Source organism: Papilio machaon, chromosome 14 (genome assembly GCF_912999745.1).
Source record: "Papilio machaon chromosome 14, ilPapMach1.1, whole genome shotgun sequence".
Lineage (NCBI taxonomy): Eukaryota > Metazoa > Arthropoda > Insecta > Lepidoptera > Papilionidae > Papilio > Papilio machaon.
In genome coordinates this window covers 2,135,350-2,148,504 of record NC_059999.1, presented here as the reverse complement: position 1 = coordinate 2,148,504, position 13,155 = coordinate 2,135,350, and the positions used below count along the sequence as shown (strand labels likewise).

The 13,155-nt window shown below is 35.1% G+C and overlaps 1 protein-coding gene across 3 annotated transcripts in view; it reads left to right on the top strand.

Moving 5' to 3' along the window:
* The window catches only part of LOC106719816 (serine/threonine-protein kinase minibrain), a 112,094-nt gene that overhangs the window by 29,857 nt on the left and 69,082 nt on the right, over positions 1 to 13,155 (top strand). The window lies entirely within an intron of this gene.

Here is a 13,155-nt window from a genome sequence, read left to right as displayed (position 1 = left end):
CGGTAGTCGATCGACATCCTGTTGTGCGGTTGTAACCCGAGAGCGGGAGCGGTGTGCCCGCGGCGCGGTGATAGTTCACGTTACAAGCTGTCGGCACCGTCTCCACAGTCGCGACACAGCCTCCGACTCTTTTCCCTTTGCCCGCACCTCTCCCCGCACCACCGCCGAATGAAACATGACGATGGAAGGATCGGTGCCAGTCTTGCCCTATAAATAAATAACTAGCTTTCACGTCATGCGAACCGTTTTGTATTGTTTTAGTCTTATTTCAATGCGACAATGTATATTTTACATTTAATTGCCCCCTTTCACCATATTGAAATAAAATGGAATTTCTATTTCTCGGAAATCGTTTCTATTGTCGACCTAGTTAGTGTTATGTATTTTAAACTATTGTTTATTCAGTTGACTTCTGACTATAAGTGCCATTTGTTCATACAAATAAAACCTTTCTCTACTGTAGTAACAATCAGTGTCGATATTAGCCTTTCAACCAGTCTGTTGTGTTTAGCTCATTGTTATTAATCCTGAATCAGAACATATACCAGGTCTTTAAAACTCTAAGCTTGAATGTTAAAATCCGGAAAGTTATATTGTTCATACCTAATAATCCAATTAAGCAAATGGATATTCAGCTTATGAAGCGTGCCGTCGTAATTATCACGGACGTGCCGGCAGCTAAGTTAACGGTGTCGATTTTACGATGATTACTTAGTTGCTAAAATACAAATGTTATCCCGACGTCTGTCCCTAATAAAATAAGGTCTATTAGTGGCGCTGTAAAAGGAATGAGTCGGGACTGGTAAACAGAGTTGTATTCGTTTAGTGCCTCTACAGTGAGCGTTAATCGCGTTTTTCGCAATTAGCTGGCGGCCGCCGCTATTGCTCGCTGCGGTGGGGCAAATACGTTTAAACGTTTCGCTCTCACTTTCTACTTTTGCTAACGAACGATGCAATTTCCAAGCCAGCAAGAAATTTTACTATACTAAATAACTTCGAAATGTTTAAGAAGTTGTCATTGTTGTCAATCAAAAGTTCGTCTTAAAATTGAAACTTAAAAGAAAGTTATGTTGTATGAGGTTGTACCTCATTTTTCACTAGCTTCGAATTTTATCTCTTACGTTCACTGTGTTTGGGCCTATGTATGATATCTGTGTCATTTCGGGGAAAAAGACGAATTGAATGACAGATCATTCGTTTAAATAGCTTAAATCGTCTAGGCTGTAGGCCGTTACAATGAAATTTACATATATACAAACCCACATAATTTTTTTCAACAAATGATAACTTTTTAACTATATATTTCCTTATCGTATTTATAACTCCTTATCCTTCTTATAATATTCAGGAATGTGCTACGTTTGTTTCCCGCCGGTAATGAATATTAAAAAAAGAAGTCGGTTTTCATGGCGCCCAGAAAGTGTCCCCCATATTTTATGTGTTCGATTTATGCTAAATTTAGGCGAGCTGCATCCGTTGAATAACGTATTGGGTCTACTTCCATATGCGTTCGCCGGCGATTCTTTTATATTCCCTGCGTTGTTGTGCGTCGCTCTTTGGGTCATCAGACCTGTGAACTTGCCACTGGCATTTATTCACGCCTTGGCCTTACTTGGAATTGCAGTTATAAAGTCGCTACCAAGTTCCTATTTGGTTTTTAAACGAGTAACAGTTTTTTTTTTGTCTCATAATTTGTCTAAAATATTATTAAAAAAAAAGTTAATTCACTTGCAAAAATGCTGACTTTAAATTTAATATGGTAAATTAAGAATTCCTTTTTTAATTTACTTTTGATTTTTGGGAAAATATTAAATTATTAAGAATAGAAACGAGCTTTGATGATGAATTTAATTATTTAGTTTCTTCTTGAATTGACGGAAATTATTTGAAAAAGTTACACTTTTCATGTATTCAGTTGAATGGAGTTGTAGTTTATTGCCTTATCATCGGCGCGACGCCGGCGTGATATTGGGGTTCAGATGGGATATCAATATATTATTAATTAATGACGCAAGTCGGAGGTGCGAGTGTGACAATACGTGAGCCCAGTTCGACGAACCGCGGCTGAGCCCGGGTCACCTTTGGGTCAACCGTGTCACCTTGTTGTCGAAACTTGATCGGCGACATTATTATCGCGTGCGCAAATACCTGGTTTTCATTCATCGTTATTGTTTTAAATGTTAATTGACTTTGTCAGCTTTGGAGAACGTTTGAAATTAATTTTGTATTTGACTAGAATTTCTAAGATGGGATATATTTTTCAAGTTAGAAAGTCTTTCTTAAACACGTTTTGATGTTTCTTTATCTATTATTTTACTGTTTATACAGTATAAAAAGTTATTTTTTTTCGTTATATATTAAAACATTAATTACCAATTTACAACTACTTTGTAAGTAGCAAGTTAATTTTTTTTTAAACTAATATAGAACAAGAAATTATAACTATCAATTATTGTATTTAATTTTGTTGTTGGTTTCTCTCGGTTCTTTGTTACCTTGTTAAAAATATCCGTCTCACAATTAGAGTCAATAACAGTCGGCGCGGTGCGGTGCATGCAAGGCCGTCGCCCGCCGGTGAATCAGCTGTTGCGACCGACGACCGCGCCGCGCCGGCCCCGCTCGTTTACATGTAAACGTTCTTATAACCATATAATTTTTAACGTATTTTAATCCGCCAATGAACTTTTCGATCCGTGGAATTCTCGGGAATTCGATTCCTGCTTATGTTATTTCTTTGTTTATTAAAATTATCAAGTCATTAAGATATATGGCGCAGACCATGGTGACATTTTTCTGTCAACCTAGCCTTCACTAACATCAGTTCTTATCTCCTGCTTAGTGAAAAATTAAAATATAGGTACTAGAATTAATAAAATAATTATACGAGGAAACAAACGTTTTTACATGATCTGATTTGTTGGGCTTAAATAATATTAACAGACTTTAGTTCTCGAAATATTAAAGTAATTAACATAAAATATGATGGTTTAACGCTTCCAATTTTTTTTTCACTAATGCAACGCAGGTAGTTTTTCAAACATAATGTCGAGGAAGGGAAATATGTAATTATGACGGCTAATTCCCTGAAGGCGACGAAACAGCCTTGTAAATGATTATAGTAGCGCGTCAGGTACAAGCCGACTGAATAGGTCTGCCGTACCTTTGGCCGCGTGGGATTGCGGATGTGTCACGGGTTTACCCAACCGGAAAATGTGAACGCCACCCATTATCGTTATAAAATTATTAAAAATAACACCGTCCAGCAAGTTTAATGCGACGCAAATAATGGTCAAATAAAACTACTATTGTAACACTTCAGTTCAAATTAAAAACCCTATGTTTTTATTAATCTTATTTTAATTGAAAGATAATGTTTTTTCTTAATTTGTCTGGCTCTAATAATTTAAATAATTTAAATTGTAATGACGTAATATTTTTAAATTACACTCAATACAATTTCAATATTGTTTGTTGTAATTACTTATCAATTCGGCGTATGAATGGCAAAAACCCATGGTTCATCTATTCAAAATTATGTTCGGTCCTATTTTCAGCTTAATAGATATAAATCATTGAATTTAAAGACAATTTAAACAATTTGTTATTCACTTATGATAATAAATTCATTTGCTAGCAAAAATAAATAACGTTTTTTGAAGTCTTGATTGTCTGATGAATAATATTCTTCGGAGCGGTACCACGGTTTCATTATCATAACTAGGTGTATCTTAGATAGAAGTGGGAAACAATAGAGTTTCCCATTCCCACTCGCAGGCTCAATGAGTCAGCTGGTGTGGTAATGTCAGTCTGTGACTCATTGGTGATATCACGATGCACGAATCTACTAGTCGGATACGGTATGTTGTGTAATACTCTGATGTAATTGCTATGTGCCAATTACTTGCGCTGCTGGGATGTGGCTTACACTACGATATATTGTGAGAGCAGTCAAACTGATAAACTAATTATATATTCAAAAGTAGAACAGAAAAATTGTTTTTAGATTAAGTTACGTTTTCGGATGTTTCCTCGCAACTACTCTTTAAGTGGTGTTAAGATCAGATTTACTATTTTTCTTGTGAAACAATTTAAATACGCTTTATTTTTTAGCTAAGTGTAAATATGACTTATCAAATCAATCATGTGCTACAAACAATGAAAATCCTATAGTATGATTGAAATCGATTGCGCAATTGTATAAAACATTACTGTAGCAAATCCCAATCAATGAACAGTGTAAACAACGATGACGGAGTGGCCGGTGATGTGAGAGGCGTGACTCCCTCTCAATGTAAACTGACGTAACTGATAAGCTGATTGCTGTCTGACATAGCGGACAGAAAGATGCTCGAACCTCAATCAAAACCTTTGCAGAGTTTACGTCGAATTTGTCAAGTTTTATAATGTTTCTATTGGATTCAGCTTTGTGTCGATTAAGTTTGAGCCCGTCAAATTGTGTACGAAAAGCCACAGTTTCGTAACAATGTGGATTTTCTTCAATGTAAAATTATCTAAAACAGGTGGCTTATGAAGTGCCTATAATTTTTTTAGGCGTTACATTACGATAATTTTATTTTGTATTGTAACTAGAAAATTATTTTTATATTTGTACAAAATGTACTCGCTAAAATTTGTCCTATATAAAAGTGAAATTAATTCTAAGTATCTTTTATTAAGATGTTAAATAGAAGTTAACTAAATAGTATAAAAATACACAGGTTTTTATTATATTTCAATTTAAAAAGCAAACGAGAAATAATTGGATTAAACTCGGGTGTACCGCCCTCGGTAATCCTCGCCATGGTTATTAAAGAACAAATTGGCCCAAGTAACATTGTTAACTTTTTTTTGTTGCAAAATGTTGCCATGACTCTGCGCCTTCCCTTCGATACAATATAAAGTGTAATATTATCGCGTACCAAATGGACTTTTATTAAAATACAAAAGCATATCGTTTTAATAATTGTTGATGGGATACTTCAATTTCGTTTTTACTGTAACTGTCAATATTGTAAACGATAAAAAGTAAATATTTAATAATTTCCTAATCATTTCTTTATTAAATTTCATTTAGAAATTATCTGGGCTAGATACCAAGTAACAAAACTTCAAGCATAGTTAGTTAAATAAAGAATATAAATTACCAACAATAATGATGGTGTATTCATAACAACAAATAATTGCATTATAATAACAAGACATCACGATACACGAATCACGTCGTTGTCAGATAAATCGCCCGCAGATTTTTTTACAAAAGTCGCAAGGTTAATAAACCGTTGGGAACTGACCGACTATCTTTTAAATAAACATCCGCCGATAGCCGGGAGCACCTTCGCACTGATAGCGGTCAACTGATAGTGAATGATTGACGCACTCGCAACCTCACCCAACCGCACACGTCGTCCACATGTTTGGATTAATATCCCAGTGAGAGTACGAAGGCTGTTGATAATTTAGCGTGTACCATCTTTTCAACTTTATTGATTTAACAACTTTAACCAAAAGATATTATTATTCTTGGCTGCGATTAAAAGAAAACTTGGATTATATCAGAACAAATGTGACTGATGTAAAAAAAAATAATCTAAAAATATTTTACTCAAGGAAACAACAGTAGCTTAGTTTGGCATAGAACATGATCCCTGTCAACTTTATCCATCAATCTTGTAATTATGAGATACTAGCTAACGCCGGCGACTCCGTCCGCGCGTAATTAAAAAAGAAAAAAAAGTTAATAAGTAGCCTATGTGTTCTTCCAGACTATGTTCTACATCTGTGCCAAATTTCATTAAAATACGTTGAGCCGTTCCAGAGATACCTTCAAACAAACATCCATCCATCTAAACATTCGCGTTTATAATATTAGTAAGATAACCATCTAGTCACTGGCCTAAATATATACCCAATACTTTAATCTATTTCGTAATGTCTTAACCTTAAATGATTAAAAGATTTGTCATAGCAAAAAAAATCATCCAAGCTGTGGATTATACTCAAATGTTTTATTTCACTGTGGCAAACGATTCCCTAGCATATTGTGAACTTAGGCTTTTCTGAAAAGTTCGTAGATGTGTAATCTGTTAACAAAAATATTGAAATACTTTAATACGTGATTATGTATATAATGAAAACAAGATGATGACAGGAAACTTTAAATTTTTGTCAACCGGTTTCGGAACTATCGATAAGCTGCTATTAGCCCGACTTCCGGCACCGCTTCCGGTTTGTATTTATATAATTGTATCGAATTGTTGTGTTGACGCGATGTCGCCGACGCCACAATTCTATTTGAAACAGACATCCGGTTGTTATCGCCTCCGCACCGCGCCGCCGCCGTGTGTCGCATGCACTCCTCGCACTCAATTACCTTTTGACATTCACACCTGACGGTCGTATTGTTTGACGTTTATTATTATCGTTATGTCGATATTTTCAATTTCAAATTGTTTTGTGACATTGTTGGTTTTGATTTATTTATTTCCTTTTTTCATTGAGCTCGAAAAATTACGAGCAGAAATCAATCTAATCCTCTACGGATTCGTTGTTGTAACACTGTCTTCTTAATTTTACTTTGATTTACCAAACGATTTGTTTTATTTCTCGTTTATCTGAATTAAAAAATTGACAAAATAACGCGATTTCTATAACAGTAGACTGATGTACTACCAATTAATTTTTAGATTTGAGCCGGTATTAAATGTTTAAAAATGTTTTGAACTAGCCCTTGCCCATCTTATTCCTCTTTATAGATTAACTAAAATTATAAGAGAAGAGGAAATATTGGTATTTTATTAATATAATTAATTAAACAATTTAATTTATTAATATACTAGCTATCGCTCGCGACTTTATCCGCGCGGCTTAAAAAAAACTTAATAAGTATCCTATAGTAACACAGGTTCCAGAACACGTTCCACATCCTTGCCAAATTTCAACAAGACCCGAAAATACCTTCAAACAAACATTCATCCATCCATCTAAACATCCGTATTTATAATATTAGGAAGATTTCAAAGACTTTCTAGATAATGTCTTCTTTCCAGGGACCAGATTAGTATGTGATAGTTTACAAAAGTTTTATTTTAATCGATCGTTCGATATTTTCCCTTATCTATTCCATTGAGTGAGATCTTGAATGCAGGCGCCGATCGTGGCACAATCGCACTGTTTTATAATATAGTCAATAGGGCAAAGCGAACAATGCCACGAGCGGCCAAACATCCGGCATGTTATCGCCCCGCTCATATACAATCCGTCCGCTAATCGCTATGAATGAAACTGACGTTTTTTTTTAATTGTACCAACGACTTGTTTTAACTCCAGGTACTATTAACAACCGAAAAGTGTTACGGAATCATAGCTCCCTAAATCAGAACGGTTCATTTTAATATTCTAGAAATTGGTAATAGTATGATGCATTCTTTTTTCGCCTCACATTAATATTTAATTTCATTATTACATTATTTATATTAAGTGCAAGAAACAAGGGAATCCTTAAAAATATTGTAACACCATCTTGCAACATTTTTCAAGTTTACTGTCCAAATATAAGTATTTTACTGTAGTTCTTGTATATGAGCGTAAGAATTTTAACTGAAGCGTATGTAAAATTATATTTTTCGTAACACATGGATGGCGTCATTATTAAGGTGTAATATCCGTATTTATCGTCAAACAAACAGACATTGATTCAAATTTAGAATTGATGACGTTTTATTAACACGTCCAACTTTATCCTGTTTGTTCACTCACGGTTATAATAGACTTAGTTTAGGCTCAACGGTATTCCAAAATTTGAATCAATTTGGCTGTGCAGCGAATGAATGGCGCGTTGCGCGTGCGTTGGTTGCGCAAATGGTGACGTAACGCTCAGGTCGGTGCATAGGCCGCGGACCGTTGCTAGTTAGTATGCAAAGCGAGCGGAATGCCCGCTCACCGTTCCTTCCAGACACACAACTTATACTCTACACCCCCTGCCACTGTCACACGTGTGGCACATGCTCCGTAATTGTTGTTTATGGCTCATTTTGAAAGTATAGGTTAAATATCGTCGTACATGACTCTGTATACCACAAGGAATATTTCTTATATAATTTAAATTTTCTCGATTTGAATCGCTCAGTACACTCTGACTAATATTTAATAATGCATATTTAAATATCAAGTCCATTTTTGTTAATAATTAATTATTTAAAATAAATACTATACGGTGACTACCTGCGCAGAAAAGCCTAGAACGCGCGGCGTGAACGGAAATCGTTCGCCGCGTTATTTTGCTCACGTCCACGGAACACTCGAATGCTCCTTCCCCTGCGACCTCGCTTCGTTATTATTACGCTATATACAAATGCTATATGCTAATAGAGACTATGTACCCAATAAATACTATATAATCCTAAAGATATTTTGATAATAAAAAAAATATTATAATTCTAACAACGGCACCACGTAACGTATAAGTGTAAACTTTATCGTAACTTTACACGCGTATGCAAATCATTAAGCCTATGTTATCTTAAGTGCTTCGTTAAGTTTTTGGTAGTTTCTACTTTGATGATTTTCATGCACCAACAAATTTCACACCTCGTTTTAACGAACACTTAAAAGCCTTTCACGTCAACTTTCTGCCATATGCCTACGTGGAGCGGCGTGAATAATTAAAATTGATAATATATCAAGACGTACATTCACACATAAAATATCTTAGTGCCATTAACTTTCTAATTCATCTAGTCTTCTACTGATTGTATTGTTATTATAAAGAATCGGGCCATAGTCTTAATATTTCAAAATATCTGTAGTTTATGTTGCTTTAGTATTTCCGCGCCTTCCATTCAATAAGAGCAATATTTATCACTTCTGAGTATTATAACCGGAGAAAGAAATTAAGTTAATTTGATACATTAATTAATAACCCGTTCCGAAAGTTGTTGGCGCACCGAAAACCACAGCAATTGTAGGTTCGACTATCAAGGAAAAACGAGTACGGATTTCACCCGCTACAATTCAAAGTTACGTCGCAAAGGAGACCGATGCATTCCTGGAAATGCACTGACGTGGACCGTATCACGCGCGATGTCTCCCACAAACGATTTTATACTTTGCAGCTTTGGTTTTAAAGTAGTTTCAGTTTGCAAGCTATACAAGGAGACGATTGGTGGGGCGTTGGCCGGTTGAGAATGTTGGCCGCTGACCTAAGTGGTCAATAATGATCTGTTATGCCGCTTATAATACTTATTTTTATTACTTTCCTAAAAGACTTCGCAAGAATGGTGGTACACCAAGACGTAGAAGTAACCTCGTTTATGATACAAAAATAGATGTCTGTTTTGTTTTTTATTAATTCGCCTCTTTACGGTATCACAAACGAAAATTATTATGGAACTTAATCAGTAAAACAACTTAATCTGATAATCAAGTCTTTCTCATTTCTTCCGCATAAGATAAAAAGATGCGATACTAAAATGTGTATAATATTTTGTATCATGATTAAATCCAGCTAATCTTCAATAACCGTGATTTCTTGTGTTATGATTAATTAATACATCATTAACCCCTGTTTCGAAAAAAGTTTTTTTTTTATTTAAAAAGTTGATTTTATACGACATGGGGGAAAACGAGTGGCGAAGTGATCGACATTCACGAACATCCGCAACACCTGAAAAGAGTATCACTAAATTCGCATTATTATCACATGGCCTGCGGTTAGCTGTGAATAAGCTACATATATTGTAAACTAGCTTTTACCCGCGACTCCGTCCGCGCGGAATAAAAAATAGAAAACGGGATAAAAATTATCCTATGTCCGTTTCCTGGTTCTAAGCTACCTGCCCACCAATTTTCAGTCAAATCGATTCAGCCGTTGTTGAGTTATAAATAGTGTAACTAACACGACTTTCTTTTATATGTATAGATACAGTCATTTAATACTGAGATATGTAGGTTCGTTATCGTATAGTTAAAACCAGCATTTACAGACTAATCGGTAATTTCGTACCGATTGCTTTAAGCGGTCGGCGTATGGTCTGTTATATTTTTAACTGTGCGTGTAAACTGGCGTCCGTGTCAATAGTAGTACAATTACTACCAGATTTCGCTGCTTAAAGCAGTAGGTGTGTGGCGGCCTTTAGTGGTGAGAGAGAGGTCCGCCGGCGCGGCTCGGTGTCCTAGATCGGCGCGGTGCCTGGGTGGTCGCAGAGCCCGGGATTTATCTGTTCGACTGCACTCGAGGATGCCCTTGCGGCGATTACTTTCCAATTTGCCCACACAACGATCGAGATTAGCGTTTACTTAGAATTAATCTGAAGACATTTCTAGAAACTGTAGAATGTTTATTCGGAATTTGGACCGGACGAGGATCTTTTCATATTGTTATCACTTATTAACATTGGAAAATAATTTATTCAAATTACGTCCATTTAAAAATAGTGCACAAAGTTTCATAAGGAAAAGGTGTTTGGGTTCAGTTCCAGTCTCATTTTTCTTGATAATTGTGTATAATTTTACATAAAATTAGTTTGATGGTATAATAAATTATTACATTAGTTTCAAAATAATCACATACAGTTACTCCTTAAGAAGAATTAGCCTTAACTGAGTGTATCTACGATACAGTCGTACAGTATTAAATATACTCCAGTGAACCAAATTCGGCACGTGTTTCCCTTCTGAATGAGCTGTCATTAGACAAATTGAGAAAATGCCTCGGAAAAAATACAGATAGACGTGTTGAAGAAATAATACCATACTTTATTTTATCCGGGAACATTAGTCGATTACTTATTTTACGTTAGTATTTTATTACACCTATTGTTAGTTAACGCTTATATTTAGTTATCATTATGAAATTGATATTCAATAAGTCAATTCAAACAGCTTCAAACTTTTTTTTAAATGTACGACACATACAGAAATTCAAGAGTCATAAATAACCGACTCATGATTTTTAAGAATAAATTACAAAAAATTTCATTAAAGTTAATTTCGTTGATATACTCCGACTCATATTAAAAAAATCTCATAAATTTCCTCGTGTTTCGTTTTACGGGCCGGCAATGTGTAAGTTTTATTTGAAGTCGGATACGTACACTTGTTGAATTGCAAATAAGCAAACCAGCCTTCAATATTATTCTCCAATTCTCTCCATTATTTAGGGCCCGGGAGGCGCTTGCGAAAATTGCCAAAGTGGATCAGATAAATATAGGCGTGTTATATTCATTACCGGCGATCATTCCGACTTTGCTACGCGGAAACGTTTTATCTTGTTCTTTACTGCTGCATCAGGATGTTGTGACTTTAAACTTTGTTGGACGTCTTCCTATTTAGATGTTTATCATTTTATATATGGACCCCTTATATATTTTACGCATATTTTGTCTTTAGATAAAAAACATTCATACGCTTCATCCTTTAGTTTTGAATCAGCAAGTCTTTTTTCGCTCTTATCGTTTTTATGACAATGTTTATTTCGTAAAATGATTCATTACGTTATTTACTTACTTAAGAATTTTCATTCTTCATATGTATTACATCTCAGAAATAACTTAAATAACATCAACAAATATTCTGTTGATAATAAAGCGTTAGTTCAACTGTAAAAGAATGTAGTAACACATTGAAACCCTCCAACGCTCTTCAAGGGCGCCTCTATTGTATAGAAATAGACATCGATTGGCCGTTTAAAAATAACACAAGCGAAGTTGCGAATCGTGAAATACGTAGGCGTCACCTTTGCTTATTACCTCAGGAGAGGCCCAGCTATTTATAAAACATAAACAAATTCGACGAAAAGGTGGCGTCTACCTGCCTTATGCATACCTGCTGCTTGTTTCGAGACCTTTTAATTGTGTTCCTTTGAATTTACTTGAAGTTTTTATTTTGAGTTCCGTTTCGTATTTAAATGTTTAATTTTATTTATCACTAAAAGGATATTGACTTTTCATTTATGTTCAAACGAATACTTCAATGGTATTGTTAGTTGTCACAAAATATATTAAAATAAATTTTAATATGATTATGCTACTGATTTCAAAATCTGAATTCAAATATGCTTTTTTTTGTTTATTTTGACAGTGTAAATCCACGGTTAGTATGCGAGTAGCAATAATATGTGATCAAGATGACGACGTCAGCGTATACGGCGAGGAGTGATTGCTTATTATAAGTATAGTGGAGCATTGACGAGCGTATGACGGATTCATTACAGTTAATACTATCAGTGACGTAGGCTGTGTACAATGTAGCGCTAGTATCGCATCAGCGTTGCTCTTACGTGTCGGAAGTAATATCGTTCGTCAATGCATCATAATGGAGCAGCGTAATATCCTATGATATAAATTAACTATTATTTTGAACTGATATCGTTACTGTTATTGACTGGTTATAAATATTGTAGTAAAAATGGGGCGCAAAGTATAAAGCTTTTTTTTTAATTAATTTTTATTGATTTTATTCTTGCGTGGTCATATTTTAAAGGTTTTAAAAATCTAAATGTATTATTTTAGTTCTTTTCTAGTTTCTGATGATACATTAATTTACTTTTTTTTGTACGAAAAACTAAGTGTTCTATCGTGCTTGTTTATTTAATCAGTCTATTTCCTACACAGAAAGGTTTTACTTTAAGATGGCGACGGCAAGTATTGGCGACAAGATAATGTAAATTATACAAACACAGAACATTTGTCTAGTAAGATGGGGGCGGTGATTACTCAACTAAAGTCGAAGTTTTATTCGAGCGTCGTAATAATTAATGTTTAAACGTTGCCGGAAAACAAATCGGCTGTCAAGTAATTGTTTCTGGGAATAGCTAATAAAAATGCGGCGTCAATTAGCCGTGATATTGCGGCCCGCTTTCCTGGAAGTCGGGAGGAGGGTGTTTGTTGAAGCGCTGCCTGTCCTCGGGTCGACGCCGAGCGCCGGCGCCGTCACCCCGCCGGACGCTTATCACTTCCGATTATTGTTTGCGAATACTCGATACGTTACTTTTGCGTTATGATCGTGGCTCCCTACTTGAACTGATAAGTAGTTTTCGCGGTTGAATTTCACCATTAACTTAAAAATTAACAACTTATACTTGATTTTCTGGACTTTTTTTGTGACCGTCTAATTTTCATTCTGTGAGTTGAATAAATAAAAAAGTTGAGCAATAGCATT